At 39.3% G+C, this 18619-nt stretch overlaps 1 protein-coding gene and 1 long non-coding RNA gene across 2 annotated transcripts in view; both read right to left on the reverse strand.

Annotated features, from left to right (window-relative positions):
* MAGI2 (membrane associated guanylate kinase, WW and PDZ domain containing 2) overlaps positions 1-18619 on the reverse strand; it is a 704016-nt gene that overhangs the window by 520606 nt on the left and 164791 nt on the right. The gene's annotated exons all lie outside the window — the stretch shown is intronic.
* LOC131558384 (uncharacterized) lies at positions 12438-17126 on the reverse strand. The gene is made up of 3 exons (XR_009274806.1): positions 17027-17126; positions 15668-15746; positions 12438-13396 (listed from the first exon to the last, which is right to left on the reverse strand). It is a non-coding gene; the product is annotated as an uncharacterized LOC131558384 (long non-coding RNA).

An 18619-nucleotide genomic window follows, 5' to 3' on the forward strand; every position in this document is an offset into this window, starting at 1 on the left:
TTTTTGTAGATTTTCCTGACAACAGGAAAGTTCAAATGGCTAAGAGCAAAGCAAGAAACAGATTCCATAAGACAGCTTTAAATGTTAGTCAGGTACACAAGATTGCTTATGTACTTTAAGATCTGATTGCTGCCCCTTACATGAAAACCAGTTTTTCACAAAACCAGAGCATAACCAGACAAATTAGGATTTCACCTGTATAGATATTCTTCCAAGGTGACTGAAGACTTATTTATATAAATGTACATATTTTTATATCAATTGTGCCACACCATCAGTTAGAAAAATAACCTTTTACATTAGTTCCACATTTTACAGAGCTGTTTGACAAGTTGCAAAGCAATAGACTTTATTTCCCAGTGCTGTAATCAACACCCCAAGTACTGGAATATTGCCCTGCTGTTTTGTGTCACAAACTGATGTGTAACAGTAGTGACAAACAGGGTCTTACTCTTTTGGTTACAATATTCATGCATTTCAGTAAATAAGCTTTCATATTTTCCCATTTACTACCACTCCTAAGTTCTACATAACTGCCATAGTATTTATCAATGCCATGCAATTTCATTTATTTTATAGGTGATTTCTCCCACAGTTGTTTTCCTATACAACTTCCAGGCATACCTGGAAAGCATCATCCCTCCCACCATGCTACTCCTGACAGCAGTTTTGTCTCTGCTAGAAAACTTTTAATATTAACAACAATAAAAGCCACGCATGAGAAGAGTCAGATGACTTTATTTCTCTGGAAACTAATATATCAGATACACTGCAAGAAAATGAATGAAATTGTTCCACAGAGAGACTGAGAGCTTGAACTTAGCAGTTAACAGCAAAGAAACCTACCCTGGGCTTTCCACACATAAGATACTACAGAATCCTCCACCCTCCAGGATCCTTAGGGCAAAATAATGGTGAATTAATAGAGCTCCAATCCTAAAGTGTTTGAGACCTCTTCAGTGGTTTTGAAGAGAGAAATTGTGCTAAGCTCTGGCAGAGCCTAAACTTGGGAGGTAGTCACTATTTCTGCACTACATGTGACTTCCTCATGGGAAGTGATTCCCACCTCACTCTGGCACAGGTGAGGGCACAGCTGCAGCTCTGGAGTGGGTTCTGGTTGGGCTCTCCAGCATGAAACAGACACAGTCCAGAGAGAAACACAAAAGCCATCTGAGGGCTGGAGTACACAACGAGTGCATCAAGAACTGTGGCAAAGCAGAACACATTTGACATTTTAATTCTCCACTCCTGACAGCATATAATATCTGCTGTTTTCTGTTAGCTCCTCAGAGGTTACATTTCCCTGAAACACATATGATTTTATTGATATTTTAATTGCATTTGGTTTTAACTTATGGCTAATAATGTGTTTCTTCTTTGCCATAGTACCTTCTCCTTGCAGATTAGCCAGCAGAATTTTTGTGTTCTGATGCCCTGAGAGATATTGAAATATTCATTATCATCCACAGCTCTCAGAGAACAAAGTTGAAGTGACTTGCTTGGGGCTGTAAAGAAGCTGTTAGACAGTGAGGGTCAGAACACAGATCTTGGTATCTTAAGCTATAGCCAGTCTTACATAAAAAATATTGTTTCACATTGAAACAAGAACCCATTTTAACAGGCCACGAATTTTATTTATTTATTTATTTTTAATATAATAACATGCTGGCGTGCTTGTAGCAAGAACCAAACAATTCAAAGCAAAGAAAGAAAGACTATTAAACCCCCACAGCAAAAGAACATAACCACAGAGAAAACTGTGTTTGTTCTAATGACCTGCCCTGAAGATCCTGTAGGGCATCAGAGCTGACCTCCTTCTGTGGCACAGAATAAAAGAGGAAGATCTTGAAGGAAATGGGTCTGGTCTATTCAATCTGCTTGGAGCATTTATGCCAAAGTTTCATAGCTCACCTAACTAGATTATCCATTCCTTAAAAAAAAAAGATTAATTGAAATTGAAATAAAGAGTTTAATGTATTTCTAAATCAGGTAACTCCAGAACTGTAAATAGAGGTACTGAATAAGTGGACACAGTCTAATAATCATAAAAAATATTAACTTTGCCCAAGGCCTGAAGGAGATCCAACTTTTCTGCACAGATGCAAAAATACAACAAAACAAAATAAAAGCTCACTCAAACCCCAAATTTGAGCATTCCGGTCCAAAGGATAAGACACTGGACTTTACCTGCAGCATGACATGAAGAACTGATAAATCGGGCTACTAAGACCATAGTCTATTTCTTCAAAAAGGCAATGTTCTTGTGGTCTTCTGCTGCTGATGTCATTCAGTCCGATAATTATATTAATTGAATTGTGCTTTTTGTACAATACCATTTACATGAGCCAGAGGTACACAGAAAAAGGGGTGTTCTGTTCTTCTAGAATAAGAAAAAAACTTTATTTCTGGAAATTATTGTAACTTGATTTCAGTGATCCTCCAAACTCCTCTGAATAAAGACAACAGGAAGAATAAAGAGAGCAAGGAAAAAGAATCTCTAGTTACTTCAATGTAATGTTTTTTCTTTTTTTTGAAAAAACCTTCAGATTGCTTCCTTTCTGTGACAACCAGTAAGAGCAGTAATCTCTGAAATACTCACTTTGCCCAAGGTATCCATTAAGAAATGCTGTAACATACAATTTGACTGGAGACACATCAATTGTAATACCTAATTTTCAAGATACTTTTATCTTTGTTATTCCCAGAGTCTTGGAGTGCTGCCTTTACACTGTTGTGCTACAGAAGGATGAGACTTAAAGCAAGCACAGTAGATATATAATCAACTAGATTATATAGAATCTATATAGATATAGAATGAATAGAATAGAATAATTTTCTCTTTAGTTTCTGAATTCTGTCTTGACTCTTTATCTTCTCATAAGCTTCAATTAAAACAGCAAGAAACAGGGGATTTCCATGAAGGATAAGAGAGTTCAATATTCTGGAAAGAGGAATAGAAATAGCAAGATTCAAATATCAAAGAAGGTACAAACCACTTCAATCTCTATGTGGCTGAGGATGTGGGCAAATGACCAAACAAGGTCAAGTGACAGCAGGGAAAAAAGTCACTTCAGAGCAGCCAAGGAAGTGTCACCAGTGGCCAGGACTGGCCTGCCTCTCCAGTGAAGGATGATGAAGCACATGAGTATGACCTCGTGACTGAAGAGGTTAAAAGTATGTGCATTGTTCAGCAGCTGCCCAGCATTAATTTATTATATTACTATAACTCATCTGCTCTCAAACATCAACTCTCATCTTTTAGTTGCCACCACCCTTTTCCCGTCCTGTCGATCCAGACTAGAGAGTCTTCAGGGAAGAACTGTCTCCTCTCACACACTTCTGCAGTACATGGCAAAATTTGGTCTGCTTATTTTTTGGAATTCTAGCTGTCGGTGAAATAAAAAAAAAAGGAAAGAAAAAACAAAAAGTAGAATAATGCTTCATATTTACTAATATTTTTTCTGCCTGCATTTTTCACGCATACTCAATTGTGTTTTTATGGGGTGGAAAAAATCTTTAGCTGAAAGACACCTCTTCTCTTTGCAAATATTTCTCCTGGATTCACATTTTCTGGTTAGTCCATAAAAGCAGACATCTATTTTGCACAGGATTCATGCCAATGCATCATTTGTGTAGATCCAAGTGACAGCATTCAGACACAAAAAATAACTCTAATGCATTTGTATCTGTAGTTCTGGGGAGTTCTGCATTCAGGGCACATCTCTACTATACTTCATTTCTTAGTAAAAGGCTTTGAGCTATAGTATATGAAAAGCACTAAATAATCCGTACCAGAGTATAAAGTGAACCACCTTATATTTAAAGATTAATGTTTCCTCCAGCTGAATAACTCTCTTTTGGAACTATCTGTGCTCCTGTACAGGGGCTGTGTTTAAATTGTGTGAATTAAAAATAAGGAGAAAAGGTTCATATGGAGTTTTGCCTTGGAACTATTTACCTACACTTCAGACATGCTCAATGGGGAAAATAAAAAATTTTAGAAGTTCTAATTTCATTGATCCTCTGCTGGAACTAGTTTTAATTTTGATGCTGGTTTTTTTCTAACTATTCAACATTACTTTAACTTGTTTATCATCATATTTTTATATGAGGCTTCTCAAACCTTATTATCTCCAGAGAGGCCTTGCAGGCTTATCCACACAGCGAAAGAATCTGCAAGGTTAAAATCAAGCCTGGGATGGACACAAGCGAGGTGCACATTCCTGTTCGTTGCTGCCATCCCTAGCCTGGGCAGTTTTATCAGAGTTAGTAACTACAAGACTGATGATTTTTGAAAGAAACACTGACCTAAACCTCCCACTGAGATTTCACAAAGTATCAGATGTAAAAAGGATATAATTTCATCACTTTTGCCACCAAAGTATCAACAGAGGTGAGACCATGTCCTTTTCTGGTTACTCTCCAATATCAAAGAAACATTAAATACAAACTAACCATAATCTTCTAAACTGTTAAACCACACAATCAGAAACCCTATACATTGATTTAAAATAAAAGTCGATGGCAGAAAGAGTCAGCAACTTCCGGCTTTTGAAATGGGAAAGTCTAAAACATCCTCATGCAGTACAAAATACTGTCAGCACTCTCAGGGAAACCCCAGCTCTCCCCAGGTTCATTTGCAACAGCAGGAAGAATCTGTCCTGAGGTTAAAGAGACACATATTTTTCTCCTGAAATATTATCTATTACATAAATGCTCCCAAATGTGCAAAAGTATTGCTTTTCAAAACATGTAGACGCAAGCTCGGAACCAGAAATATTAAGAACACATTAAACATTGCTCAGAAGCCTGAAATTATCGTGAAATTGCAGAGACAAAATGCAAGCAAACTTAAACCACACGGTTCCTAATATCAGCAGTGATTTCAGCCTTTGTTGTTGACTCCAATTTAATTGGGTATTGTCTTTTCAATTTCCGAATAACAAAATATTTTGATTTTTCTATTAAGTTCCAAGTGTACTGAACAGGCAGATGCAACCTGCATCACAATTCTCTGCTACTGCAGTACCAGCAACTGTGGCAAGTGAGCAGAGCACAGCATTGCGCTATGCAGTGTTGGCTGCCTGCAGCAGAAAAGGGCTCAGCTCTGAAAGGCTAAAAACCTTCACTAAAACTGCAAGAAGGACAACAAAAAGGTGCAATTAACAACAGAGAACTTTGGGATTAAAAGAAGCAATTAGCCAAGGATGTGACAACAGGACAGTACAACAGGACAACTCTGACATGGACAAGCTGTACTCTGCCTAATCAGCAAGGTCTTCTCTTACATTTTTGAATAGAGTACTTCACTACTGAATATCTATTAGCAACTCTTTTCCTTTTAGTAACAGAATTTATTTAGTAATACAGAAACTTACAGTTATGTACTGGATTCAGAAAATTCTTTCCCATTCAGATATTTTACTCAGATGTTGATGCTCTAAGTACTTATGAATGATTTTAATGTACTTGTAGTGGAGAAATTCAAAGCAAGGCATTTGCCAAGACACAGATTTGTCTTATACACATTGCAGTACAAGTGGAAATTATCTACAGCAACGTTGAGACCCAGAACCCCATGGCTTAACGTTTTTTTGTTACTGAGAACTTTTGCCTTTGGCTGTCTGAGCTTAAAAATCAATTCGCTACTTTAAGCTTTATGCTGCTGATGTCATTTTTATTGTTGAACTCAATGATCTGAGAACTTCAAAGAACAAGATCATGAAAAATTGCTTCCCATTTACCACAGTTTGAAGCAAAAGGTGACCAGTTTTTGTCAAGTCTTCAGCTTCTTTGCCCTTGTGCAGCATGAAACTCTGTGGGATCACTTTGTGATTAGTAGAACCAAATTTGAATCTCTAGCTAAAGAGTTTCGCTCTCACATGCCATGTTCATGTTCTTTTCCACTTTAACAAACTCCTAATACCTCTCTCTATTTTCAGTTTTATGACTGACTTTTACTGATCTACTTCTGCTCTCAGCTGTGTTTACTACCAGTTTATAGCGATATAATCAAGATGAGATTTCATTTCAGTTCCCATTAAGCCATTTTCCTAAACAAAATAAAATTTTACCCCTGTATCTATGATTCCTAAATAATTATTGGTGATATTTTGGCACTGGATCTGATTTTCTTAACATCTCACTCTCCTCTGCTTCTCAGAACCAAGACAGATTGCCCACCTGAAATGTCAAACACCTAAAGAAAAGTCATTCATGCCTATCTGGTTTCCCCTAGTCTCCTTCTCCTCACTCTTTCAGCAGAAGGGAGGGCTTAGCTGCTTCACCCAGTGACATAAATAAGCAGAAAACTGAGGTTTTGTCATTTTCCAGACCCCTGGCTTGTGCTGTTCCCTGCTGACCCCATCAGCCATCCCCTTCTCTGTAGGTACCTGGCCACATCACGGCTGTGGCTCAGCACAGGAGCCCCTCCACCCTTCCACAGGGTTCTCATCTTTGGGTGGACCCTTTCCCATCAGCAGGCTGCCTTCTCTCATCCCAGTGCTGCCAGGCCATCAAAGGACACATTATCACTGCTTTGATGTGAGAGGACAGTGAACGATTTTTGCTAATTGACAGCATTTTCACTGTTTGCTGACAACCAGAACGCTAGGTTTGGCCTGAAGCCCTGGATTCTGGCTTATACTTTTCATTCCTCATGGTGCTAAACTGAAATGACTGCACATTATAAACAGATATTTGGGGAGAACATCTCCATCACTCCATTTTTATTTGAGCTTTCTTCTATAGACAGGCTTTTTATTTGTTTCCTTCCACTATAAAACTCATCTATTTTTTTTCTCTATACCTTTATTTATGCAACAGATGATTTTGTGTTTATCTGAATGTTTTCTGTCATTTCTAATTTGATTGCTTCGATGAGTGTGCAATTTGGTGTCTGAAATCAAAGCTCTGAAAATGTCAGGGTGTAAGCTACAACATCTTAGCTTTACTTTTATAAGGCCATAGAGTCTCTCCTCAGATTTCTGCTTTCTTAAATGTGTTTGAATGGAGCTATAAAACAAGTCTCCTGCAGGAACCAGTCGGTCAGTGAATGGTTATTGCTTCAGTGGGAGCAATCACACAGTATCACCAAATCTGTCAGATGGACAGAGCTAATTCTTTGGTGTTTGGCTAGTAATTACAGAGCATGGGAAAATGCCTCTTAACCTGGAGGCAGTAACTACAACTGCTGACACACTGTTACTCTGGTACCATGAACAAGCTGGCAGGGAGATTAGTGTTCCCAAAGTCAGTGTTTGCCAGCAGCTATTGAAGCATGTGCTGTGAGATACTGTGGAAAGTTACAATAAGGAGTAGCTGATGCTGCAGCTCTGTTTATTGGATTGCAACTCCCCTTTCTCCTGTTCCAGGGGGCAAAAAACCCTCTGTGCAGACACTGCAACAGGAATGGCTCTGTAAATTTGGTCTTGAACAATCCATTTGATTACTTCTAATTGAGGATTTGGACTCAAGAGCAGGACTTTTTGATTAAAAAATTCACAGAAGAATCCAAATTCACAGAAACCACATAGAATGGTTTGGTTGGAAGAGACCATAAAGATCACCTCATCCCAGCCCCCACTGCCTTGGGAAGGGACTCCTTCCATGAGACCAGGCTGATCAGAGTTCTATCCAACCTGGCCCACTTCCAGGGAGGGAGCATCCACAAATTTCCTGGGCCACCTGTTCTAATGCCTCACCGCCCTCACAGCAAAAAATGTCTTCCTAGTAACTAATTTAAACCTACACTTTTCCAGTTTGAAGCCATTTTTCCTATCCCTGTAACCATAGGCCCATGTAAAATGTTTCTCTCAATTTTTCTTGTAGGCTCCCTTCATGTACTTGAAGGCAGCAATTTGGTCACCCCAGAGCCTTCTCTTCTCCAGGCTGACCAATCCCAATTCTTGAGGCCTTTCCTCAAAAAAGAGGCTCCATCCCTTTAATCATCTTAGTGCCCTTCCTCTGGACTTGCTCTGACAGGTTGATGTGTTTCCTTGCTGGGGATCCCAGAGCTGGATGGAACTCAGGTGGGGTCAAAGCAGAGCTGAGGGGCAAAATCCCCTTCCTGCCCAGCTGTTTTGGATGCCCACTGGAACACGACTGGCTTTGCACATTGCCGGGTCACATCCAGGCTCTTATCCAGCAGCATCTCCATTGCCACTGAAGACTGAGGCACAGAGGCCGTTGAATACCTCACCCTCCTCCTCATCCATTACCAGCTGTCCTGGTTCAGGGCAGATTTGGGAGAGAACCCCCAAAGGGGCTCCTCTAGGAAAGCAGAGTCTATTGGCCCTTCCCCACAACCAGTTTGGGAGAAAATATCCCTTGGAAAAAGGTGGGAAAAAACCTGCTTATTAAACAATAAAACCTAAACAATAAAACCCCTTGCTGCTCCAAAAGAGATGACAAACTCAGAAAGTCCCCTCCCTGGGCTGCAGCTCAGCTCACTCAGTCTCTGCTCAGTCCCTCAGTGCTGGAAATGCCGCGGCCCAGGCCCAGCCCGGTGGGCCTCAGGTGGAGCTGCCGGTGCTCTGCTGGTGTTCAGGGCAGAGGAGGGCTGAACAGCTCCAAACAAAGGGAAAAAGAAAAAAACACATTCCAGGGAACGTCTTTGCCTCAGCTAGCTAAAACTAGCTAAAATAAAGGAAAGCTCTGTCCTGCTGTCTGTCCCTCCACAGACAGCACAGACCAGGAGCAGGAATGTGGAGGAGTGAGTGCAGTGTATGAAAACAAACTGCTGCTTCTTCTCTCCCCCCTTCACTCTCTTGAACAAGTCTTAGAAGAGCAAAACTTATTATTCAGCATAAATAGAACAAGATGATTTGGGATAAAAGCATGATATAGTCAACCCAGCACTGTGTACTGGGGGGCAGGAGGAGAGTGAACAGGTGTACACCTTCGCTGACCATTCTTTTGCAGGTTACATACCCATAGAAACCTGGCTCTAACACAATTCCTAAGCTGAAGGGGAGAGGCTGATAATAAGTTGTTTTTAACCAATTTCTCTTCCTCTTTCAAGCACAAGATGAGCATGATTTCTGTCTATCCAATTGCTTCAATTTACAGAGGCAGAGGAGACACCTGTGGGAATCAGTTGATGGGACAACTTTGGGTGAGCCAAAAGCAAGAGCTGAGTGAGCTCTGGCTGAGACCACATCACACACCCACAGCCAGCTCATCACCCAGCTCCATTCTCAGTGTAAAACCCTCAAGTACATCAGAAAAATACAAGCTTTTGTTCTTTTTTATTTTTAGCTAATAACCTTTTTCCTCCCCACTCCCAGTAATGACATCACCAGGAAGTTTATTAATCTTCTGAAGAGTTTTAAGGACAGTGTTATTTGATAAGGTGCATTTAAAACAAATCTGATTACAAAGTTAGAAAGTTACTAGACATCTGTCATGTAATTGCATCATCATTAATTAATTTTATCAAAATGCTACTGCTTTTGTGATATTGCTGGAAAATTTATTTTAAACTAGTATGAAAGAAAATGTTTTTTGCATTGCTACCAGCTGTTATGGAAACTTTTGAACTCTGCTTAAAATAAAACTGGAAATGAAATATTCTTGTTTCCCCTTCTGATGTTGCTAAAATCAGTTAAAATAAAAGAAATGGATGGTTGATACTATGATTAAGAACAGGAGAAAACCAGCAACAAGGATAGGAAAGAAGCAATGTCATGTTCTGGCTAGCCTTGGATATGTGATAAGAATTCTTAGGTAAGAATCCTCAGCACATACTAGAGTCAGGTTTTTTTCAATCCTTCCCCAGAGAGTAAGATTTTTTAGATAAATTCAGCACCATGAATGCTTGATATTCAGCCTCCCAATTGAAACAGCTGGCCTAACAAAGGCATAAGAAGCTTTGTGTCTCTCAGCCCCTGACCGAGTTCAGCAATGATCACAGACTGACCATATGGCTGATGTTAAAAAGAAATATTGAGGAGTTACTCGTTCAGTGATCACCACTTATCCCTTGCTCTGACTGAGACAACAATTTTGTGGAGAAAACAAGAGTTTAGGGGCACTGAGGAAAACAGGAGAGAGGAAACTGTAAGTAATTTCATGTATAAAGAAAATAATAATTCTTATGGTGCTATTTAGGACATGGCCCAGGCTAAGATAGCTTGCTCAAGAAGAAATAGTAGGGTCTGGTGGTAAGAGGACATTGTTTCTATGTAGATTTACCACCCAGAGAGGAACATAAGGCCAGCTTCAGGCAGAGGCAAAATAAGTAGATGTCATCACTGGCAGACTGTCCTAGTCAGAGATGTCCTGACTGTCATCTCTCCTCAATGGCACTGTCCCAAGGTGATGACCTTGCTGTTATTACTGCCACCAGCAACAGCCTGTGTGCCTGGGAAAGGGCAGTGGAAACACAGGGAGATGCTCCCATTCTCCTGCAGTAGCCAGAGAAAGATTTTTCTCTTGTACTTAGAGCCAAAAATACTCAGTTTTGTTAGAATTAACAAGCAGCACTGATCTGGTTCTGATGAAGAATTTTCATTACCAGCAGTGCTGAGAAGTAACAGATCTCAGCCTAGGGATCACAGTAAACCTGGCCCTTCCACAGCACACAACTCTGCTGTACCACCTCTGGGTTTTCCTTGCCCTCTGCATCCCTTATCCCAGGTTTGTGAATCTTCCAGCCTTACTCCAAATTCCCTTCTCACTCTGTTTTGGCTCCTGCTTTTCTTCTCCAGCTCTGCTAAACCTTTCATCTTATCTTAGAGAAATTCTTTCTTTTCCATTGAGTCTTCTGAGGCATCTCCTGCTGCCTTCACTGCCCTCTGCCAATCCCCAAGCACTGTTTCCCCACAGACTCTGAACTCCCATGTGGGTCATGTTTGAAACTCTTATTATGGTTCAGCAACCTAAAAACAGTTCAGTAATAGCCAGTACTTGGCTAAACTCAAATCCAAAGCACAGAAAATACTCTGCTGCTTCTTACTTATTTTCTGAGGTAACACTACAATATATATTGTCAAAACTTGAGCTGCCTCTAGTCCCTTCTACCTTTATATCAAATAATCCTTTTGTTCTTTCCAGAGCCTGTTGAATAAGAATTTTTCATGCTTATTTCAACCTCTAGACATTAATCTTCTGAACTTTCATCAATAATTGCAAGATCCTGTAATAAATGATGCATCAATGACTTCCAATTTGTGAGAACAGTTTCTTAAAAGACACTGGAAGGGGGACTGTCAATGGGTTTCCATTCTTACAAAATAAGCATGCTTGTGGATGCTTCCTTAAATTTTCTAATGACTTCAATAATTTAATTTACAATTCTGCTTGTTTGGGGTTTTTAATAAAGGCTGGATATCAAAAGCTTCAGCTGAAATCATGAATGTGACTACCAGCATGCTCTCTGTGTGCCAAAAGAACCCATAGATACTCAGAGATATAGTGTGAATGAACGCAATCTGTAGATTTTTTTTGTAAACAAAGTTTAGATGTTTTTACCAAAAAACTCACAAAGAAATAACCCCCCAAAACAAACCAAAACACAACCAACCAAAAAAAACCAACCCTAAAGAACTGTTGTCCAAACTAATTGTTACATTTTCTTCTTACTGTTTACTCACAAATTTTATCAATCTAATGATTGCTTGCATTTATTAAAGAGGCAATGTATCTACCTCCATAAATAGATTTATCTAATGGGAATATGCTTTGGCTTTAAGGACACTGCTGGAATGGAGCCAAAATCATAAATCTCATCAACTTCTTTAGCAAAATATTAAATTCCAGGTTGCTGTTCTCATCTTGAAGACTTCACTGAGCACTACAGCTCCTCATGTATTTGTTCCCTGTGTTGCCTTTTATACCACTGATTTCTAAGCAGAAAAGCAGAGCACACCCAACAGCATGGTGTTTGTGTACCAAGCTCATTTGGTTTAACTATTTGGGACCTTCATGGAGTAGAGAGCCCTCACAGATGACCAGGATGTTTATAAAAAATATTAGATGCAGCTCCTGTTGACATTTAGAAAAACATGCATGGCTCTTATATTTAAATAGCAACCTAGAAACTTGGGAACAAAGGAAACCAGAATGAAAATTTCACTGAAAATTGTAGAAACTGCTCTTAAAGCTGCCTGCAAATCATATGCAAGAAGGTGTAGATTACTAACTTGAAAATCTTCTCAAACCCCAAAATAAGGATTAAATTTGTGAAAAAAATATCTGGATTGAAGAAATTTTCCAGTGGAAATAATGTAAGGGATAAAATAATGAATTTTCCTGCAGTGCTCCTGCCACTGTCTCTGACTGGAAAAGAGAACAGCAGTAGGGATGTGAGCCAGACTCTGCCAGCTGCTCCAGGGGCCAGAGAACAGAGTGAACTTCATGCTGTGCTCTAGAAGTCTTTGATCTTTACTCTCAACATCACTTCTTCAATTCCTAATCAATTAATCAATTGGAATTATTTCTATTCTACTGAGAAGAACATGTTCCAAGGCTATTTGGAAAGTGGCTTTACTAAAGATCTTAATAGTAGAGCTTGTAGCAAAACTTAACTAATAGTACAGAAGGTTTCTACAAATTTAGCCCTATATTTTATTATTGTGGACACCATCCAAATATGCTCCACAAACTCAAAAATCTATTATTGATTTAGGGATTATGTAAAAGTCACATGTATTATATTTAATACTAGCTTTTTCCTTCTTTGATCTTCTTGGCTTGACAACAACAGGTCATTTTTTATAAAGCTGTACAAATATTTAAAGGATGTTGTCTCAGGGCAACCAAATCACCTGATGTTTCTAATTCTTTTACTGCAGTCTCAAGTTGGCAGTAAGCTGAGCTGCTTTTTCATGAAGACTTTGTGCAGAACAAAAATATGTGCAGAATACATACAAAGACATGGTAAAGGAACATCAAAATATGTAATTTAGACCTAATGACACTATCTGACTTAACAAAAGATCTGAACAGTTAATGTAAAATTTCTGATTTTATTAGATAATGAGGTATCTTCTAGCAACATGAGAGAACTGATCCCAAGGTCACTGTGAAGCCTATGCTTCATCAGCATCACTTCCACATTTATAATGGGTTGGAGCTGGATTACAGAACTCACAAAAGAAAAGAAGCTGGTGGCTTATTCACCTCTAGAAGTTATTCAGCTTCTAAATCTTAACAAGAGAGATGAAATTGTGATGTGTGCTTCTGTTGTGCTGAATAACTGCAGTGAAATTCACTCTCTGATTATGAATGGGTTTTATGGGGTTCACCTTTTCTCATTCTGAAGTTTAAATTGAAATGACCAAGAAGGAAGAAGGCTATCAATCCTAGAATATCCTTTCTCACTGCCAATGGCACCCCAACAGCAATGAAATCTGATGAATTCTCACTTTTCACTTCGGCAGCAGTGGATAATATCCTTAAAAGAATGGAAATAGATATTTTCAGGTTTAATAGAGACACTGACTAGACAATAACGTAATTACACATCTGAAATATATGTATATATGTATATTGTACTTCAAAATACTTAGATCACAACTGAATTTTTAATATAGCTTTGGTTTTGTCACACATGACATGTAAGAAATGTGACTGTCATGTCACATGTGACTCAGTTCAGCATGCCCATGGAAAAGATCTGTAATAGAAGGCAAAGGTTAGCTCCTAAAAGGCAAAGGAACATGTTGTACATTTGTATTCAGAGGAAATACATCAGGTTTTCTTCTGTTTCCCTAAGGCAGTGATTTCAGTAATTTGAAAGCACTACAGAAACACATCACATGCTACTCCAAAAAATGGCACCTCAATCCTGAAAATTAATCCATCAGGAGCAATCATGAGGAGCACAAATCTCTGCCAAGCACATCCACAATGCATCAATTTTCTCATTCAAAGATAACGTACTAATCCAGTTAAAAACATTAAGGGGTTTTTGTCTAGTCTAGGGCTGCTACATTTTTCCACTTAAACTGACAATAAGTTTGTAAAAAAAAAAAAAAAAAAAATCTCTTTGGTTTTTGTATTTTTAAGTTTGCTACTTAATAGTTTGATCCACTTTTCCACAAATGTTTTGTCCAAATATATCTTTATCTACCTCTGCCTGAACAAGCCCCGTAGTGCAGCTTGAAGACATCTTTGACTTGTATTCAATCTCTGAATTTGTTTGTTCAGCACCTATAGTGTCTAAAATTCATAATTTCTCAACTCTTTATCACTACATTTGTTTAAAGAAAATTATAAAATATGTATTACATATAACAGGTGCCCAAACCAATCTGTTCCCCTGGAGACTGGAACAACAGGAAGGCAGGAACTATTTTTATGAGGTTATCTTATTTTCCACCATTTGTTTCATCCCTATGTGCAAAGAATCTCCAAGACAAGAGGGGAAAAAGAAAATTGCAATAAAGTGGGATGGTAGATTTATAATAAATTATTTTTCCATTAAGATTTTTTTTTTAAATTTGATGAAGCCAACTTGACCAAACATAAGAGTGCAGCTTACATCTCAGTTGAGGAATCAAAACTACTAGACCTACTAAAAACATACACAAACTGGATTAGTGAAAAAGATGTCTGGCATAGTTTTACAATCAAAAAAACTATTTTGTTAAATGCTCAGAAGCATTTCCTAGCTAACAACTATCCATGTGATTTTTTAACTCTCTGTGAATATTTAAGTACTTAGGGTCATATCTGTCCTCTCTGTCCTTCATGCTTTCAGGTAGCAAATCTTATCAAAGTAATCGGCAACTTCCCCCTTTTGTTGATTGTGAAGGTTTTCTACAGTAGAAGTGCTAAACTCCCAGGAAGTCAGAGCAGCATCAATTCATGTTTGGAAGATTATCTTTATAGGAATAAATATACTCTGAAGCATCAAATCCCTCTGAGCAATTTTTACACTTGAAAGTGCAAACAATTCCTAAGCCCCAGCAATTTGAATAGGGTGTAAAAAAATGCTGAATAATGACATTCTGTAAGCTTCAGTAATGAAATTAATCTCAAGACCTTTTAAATACAAGGCTTTAATTTAATGGATTTCAACAGGGTTTCTTTTTTTTCTGTTTCTGACAGAAGCAAAATAGAGAAAAAAATAGAAGGGCTCTTGACAGCTAATAATGCTTTATTATGGAAAGGTCTTTGCCCTCCAAAGGCAGAAGAACATTTCTGCAGTCATTATGAATGCTAGGAGATGCTACCCTGCCCAGCTGTGAAGGCAATGGTGATGCTTGTGCCACTGGCGTGGGGCTGGGGCTCAGCACTGAGCTGGATCACCACAGCACCAGAGCCAACGGCCTGTGGGTGTTTGCCATTTTTACACAACACCCTATCACTGGGGCCAAAGCTCTCCCCATTGCCACAGCAAGATATTTTATGGACAAATCAATTCATTAACGGTTGTCAGAAAAGGTTTTTGAATTTACTACAAAAATTCAGTCATGTCTGATTAATTTACCAATTTAAAAGACTTTGGGCCAAGCTCAAAAGAAGGAGCCTGCATGGTGGGGGCTCTGGAAGCATTTGCATGTGTGTGCAGGTGGCCCAGAGCACCCATAATCAGGAGGGTGGAAGAGCAAGTGACACCACGTGGAGCATTTAGGCATCAAAACAAACCCCTACGATTTTTACACAAGTTGGATAGACTCAAGGACAACTTTGGTATTAAAATAATAATAATAAGCCAAACCTTAGGCAGATAATCTTCAAATAAATTTCCCTTTCCCTCTCTGATGCAGGCATGTGCTGCTGCAAAGCACTAATTTCACCTGCAGATTGAAAAGGGGCTGCAATAAGTACCTCCAGGTAAGTAGATTTGTGTTTCACCTTGCAGAGCTCTGTTGAATGTGTTATGAAAAAGAGTGCTTTAAAAAATCTCTATTATTATAAAAATACACTCAAACTCGACTCTCTGGATATTCACAAAATATTGTCTCTCTATTCCAGATCTTTTAAACAAACTGCTGTAACCCTCCCTCCAGGGAAATGATGTTAAATGCCAAGAGGATGCATGGACTCGTAAACACACATTGTCTTTCTCTAACTGAAAAGAGAAATTTTAATATAGCAGCTCTACCATTAAAAACCTGCACTAAAAACACACACACTAGTTTCTAAAGCAACTTCAAATCTGCCCTGAGCTGCTGCTTGAACAAATCTTTATCACTGTGATTTTATTTCAGCACATAAATGGAATCAGTTATGCTTCACTGAGCTCCTTCTCTCTCTTCTTTTTTTTCTTTGCTCAAATTAATAGATTTTTTTTTATAAATTTTTACTGTCTTTTAAATACAGAAGCATATTTGTTGCAGTTTAAATTTGTTTAAACCTAGTATATATGCAGTTCCAAAAACTCATACACAAATAGAAATGGCACACTTCTATTTCAAATAGCACTTAATGGTTTTTTGCTATTGCAGCCATTTGCAATGTCATCTATAACACTCCCAATCTGAGATTAACAAGGTCTGCTTCCAACGCTCCTCTTGGCTGCCCAATATAAGTTTCATTCTTATTAAACCTAGCAGCATTTGCTCTTTATTACAGTTCATTCCAAGTTCATGCAAATGAAAGAAAAAGTTACATTTTAATTAAGAAGATGTGATTTAGGTTTGCTAAGGAATGACAAGAGATGGTGACAGTCCATCTGGTTTTTACATTCTGGATGGCTGATTAAACATACAGGATTTGATATCACATGTGAAAGAATCCTTGTTTGGTTTAACAACATAATTATGAACCCTTGTCACAAATTATGTAGAAAAAAACATTAATGAGATTAGTCCAAATATAAAATTGTACAAAGTTTAAACCTGCCTGGATAACAAGTGCCCACTAAAGCTCTTCTACCCCTCTTCTCCTCAGCTGGACATAGAGAAAATATGAGAGGCTCATGGGCTGAGATATGGTCAGAGAGATATCAGTCACACATTACCATCCTCAGCAAAACCAATCTGACTCAGGAAAATGAGTTTAATTTATTACCAATCTAATCTGAATAGGGTAAGCAATGAGGAATGGTTGTCATCATATTGTGAAGCTCCCATACCTTCTCGCTGATTTCTCATGGTCAGTTCCTCACAGCACTCACTCTTTCTTCTTCAAAGCAACAACCAACAAACTCCAACTCTCTTCTCAGCACAGCCAACAAATTCTAACTCTCTCCTCACCCAGCTACCCCACTCTTTTGTAGCAGTCTTCTTATTGGACACAGCTGTGGCTGTTAAGGGCAGGCCTGTTCCTAATCTTTGGTGATCAGCACAGCTGCAACTCCTCAGGGGTAAGACTACCTTCTGCACTATTTTCTTACATTCTATCCCTCCACAAGGAATAAAACCTAAATCTTAAAAAGGCCTTTCCTCCACCCTTCTATTTTTCCTGGGCTGAACCTCTCTCTGAATTCTCTGCCTCCTCTCCTCAGCAGCACAGGGGGATGGGTACTGGGAGTGTGGTCAGTTCATCCCACACTGTTCTCTGCCACAGTTTCCTTCCCAGGGGGAAGACTCCTCTTACTCTTCCTCTGCTCCAGTGTGGGGTCCCTCCCACAGCAGACAATTCTCCATGAACTTCTGGGCAAGTTCTTCCCACAGGCTATCAGTCATGAGCTACTCCAGTGTGTGTCTCTGCCATGGGATGCAGGGGTCATAAATCCTGCCACAAAAGCTGCTCCAGCATGGGCCCTTCTCTCCATGGCACTACAGGCCCTGCCAGGAGCCTGCTCCAGCAAAGGCTTCCATGGGCTCACAGCCTCCCTTGGACACCCACCTGCTCCTGGCTGGAGTCCCCAAGGGTCTCAGGTGGATCTCTGCTCCCCCATGGGCCTCCCTGGGCTGCAGGGGCACAGCTGCCCCAGCAGGAGCTGCCCCAGGGCCTGCAGGGGAATCTGCTCCGGCACCTGGAGCACCTCCTGCCCTCCTTCTGCCCTGACCTGGGAGCCTGCAGGGCTGCTTCTGTCACATACCCTCACCACCTGTAAGAAAACCAGAGGTGCCTTTGAGCAAAAAAGAACCAGGCTCTTTCATCTTCCTTTGAAAAACAAACTCTCCCTCAGTGTACAACTCAAGCAACTGTGGGCTCATAAGAGCACCTGTTGGCCTCAGCTTATCTCTCTGGCTACATCCACAGGTTTAACACATACAGGCATGACTAAGGATGGGCAGAATGCAAATTTATATTGTAATAAATGCAAATCAATGATCACACTAAAATATAAAGCACGGTGACAATATAAGCCAGAATCCCAGTGTCCCTTGTGCAACGGAAAGAATAAGACAGCAGGAAAAATCACATCACATCACACATGATGGTGACACAAGGAACTGGTAGGTGATTGCTTGCAGCACATCTTGTATAATTATCTACAGAAAGAGAAATATATGTATTAAAAAAATCCCTGGTTGTTGAACCACTACAAAATCCATTAAATTGCTTAAATGGTTCTTTCAAGTGCTTAGCATACTTTTGTGGGCAATAAAAATAATTAATAATAATAATGCCAAGAGCAGGTAAAATACTTCTCATTTCTCACACTCAGTAACATCCCTACTAAACAGATAAATCTCTGTTTACCAGACAGAAATACACCATCTGACAGAATGACCTACTGTGCAACTATTGGATTAAATAATGGAGAAAAGAGATT

Source organism: Ammospiza caudacuta, chromosome 5 (assembly GCF_027887145.1).
Source record: "Ammospiza caudacuta isolate bAmmCau1 chromosome 5, bAmmCau1.pri, whole genome shotgun sequence".
Lineage (NCBI taxonomy): Eukaryota > Metazoa > Chordata > Aves > Passeriformes > Passerellidae > Ammospiza > Ammospiza caudacuta.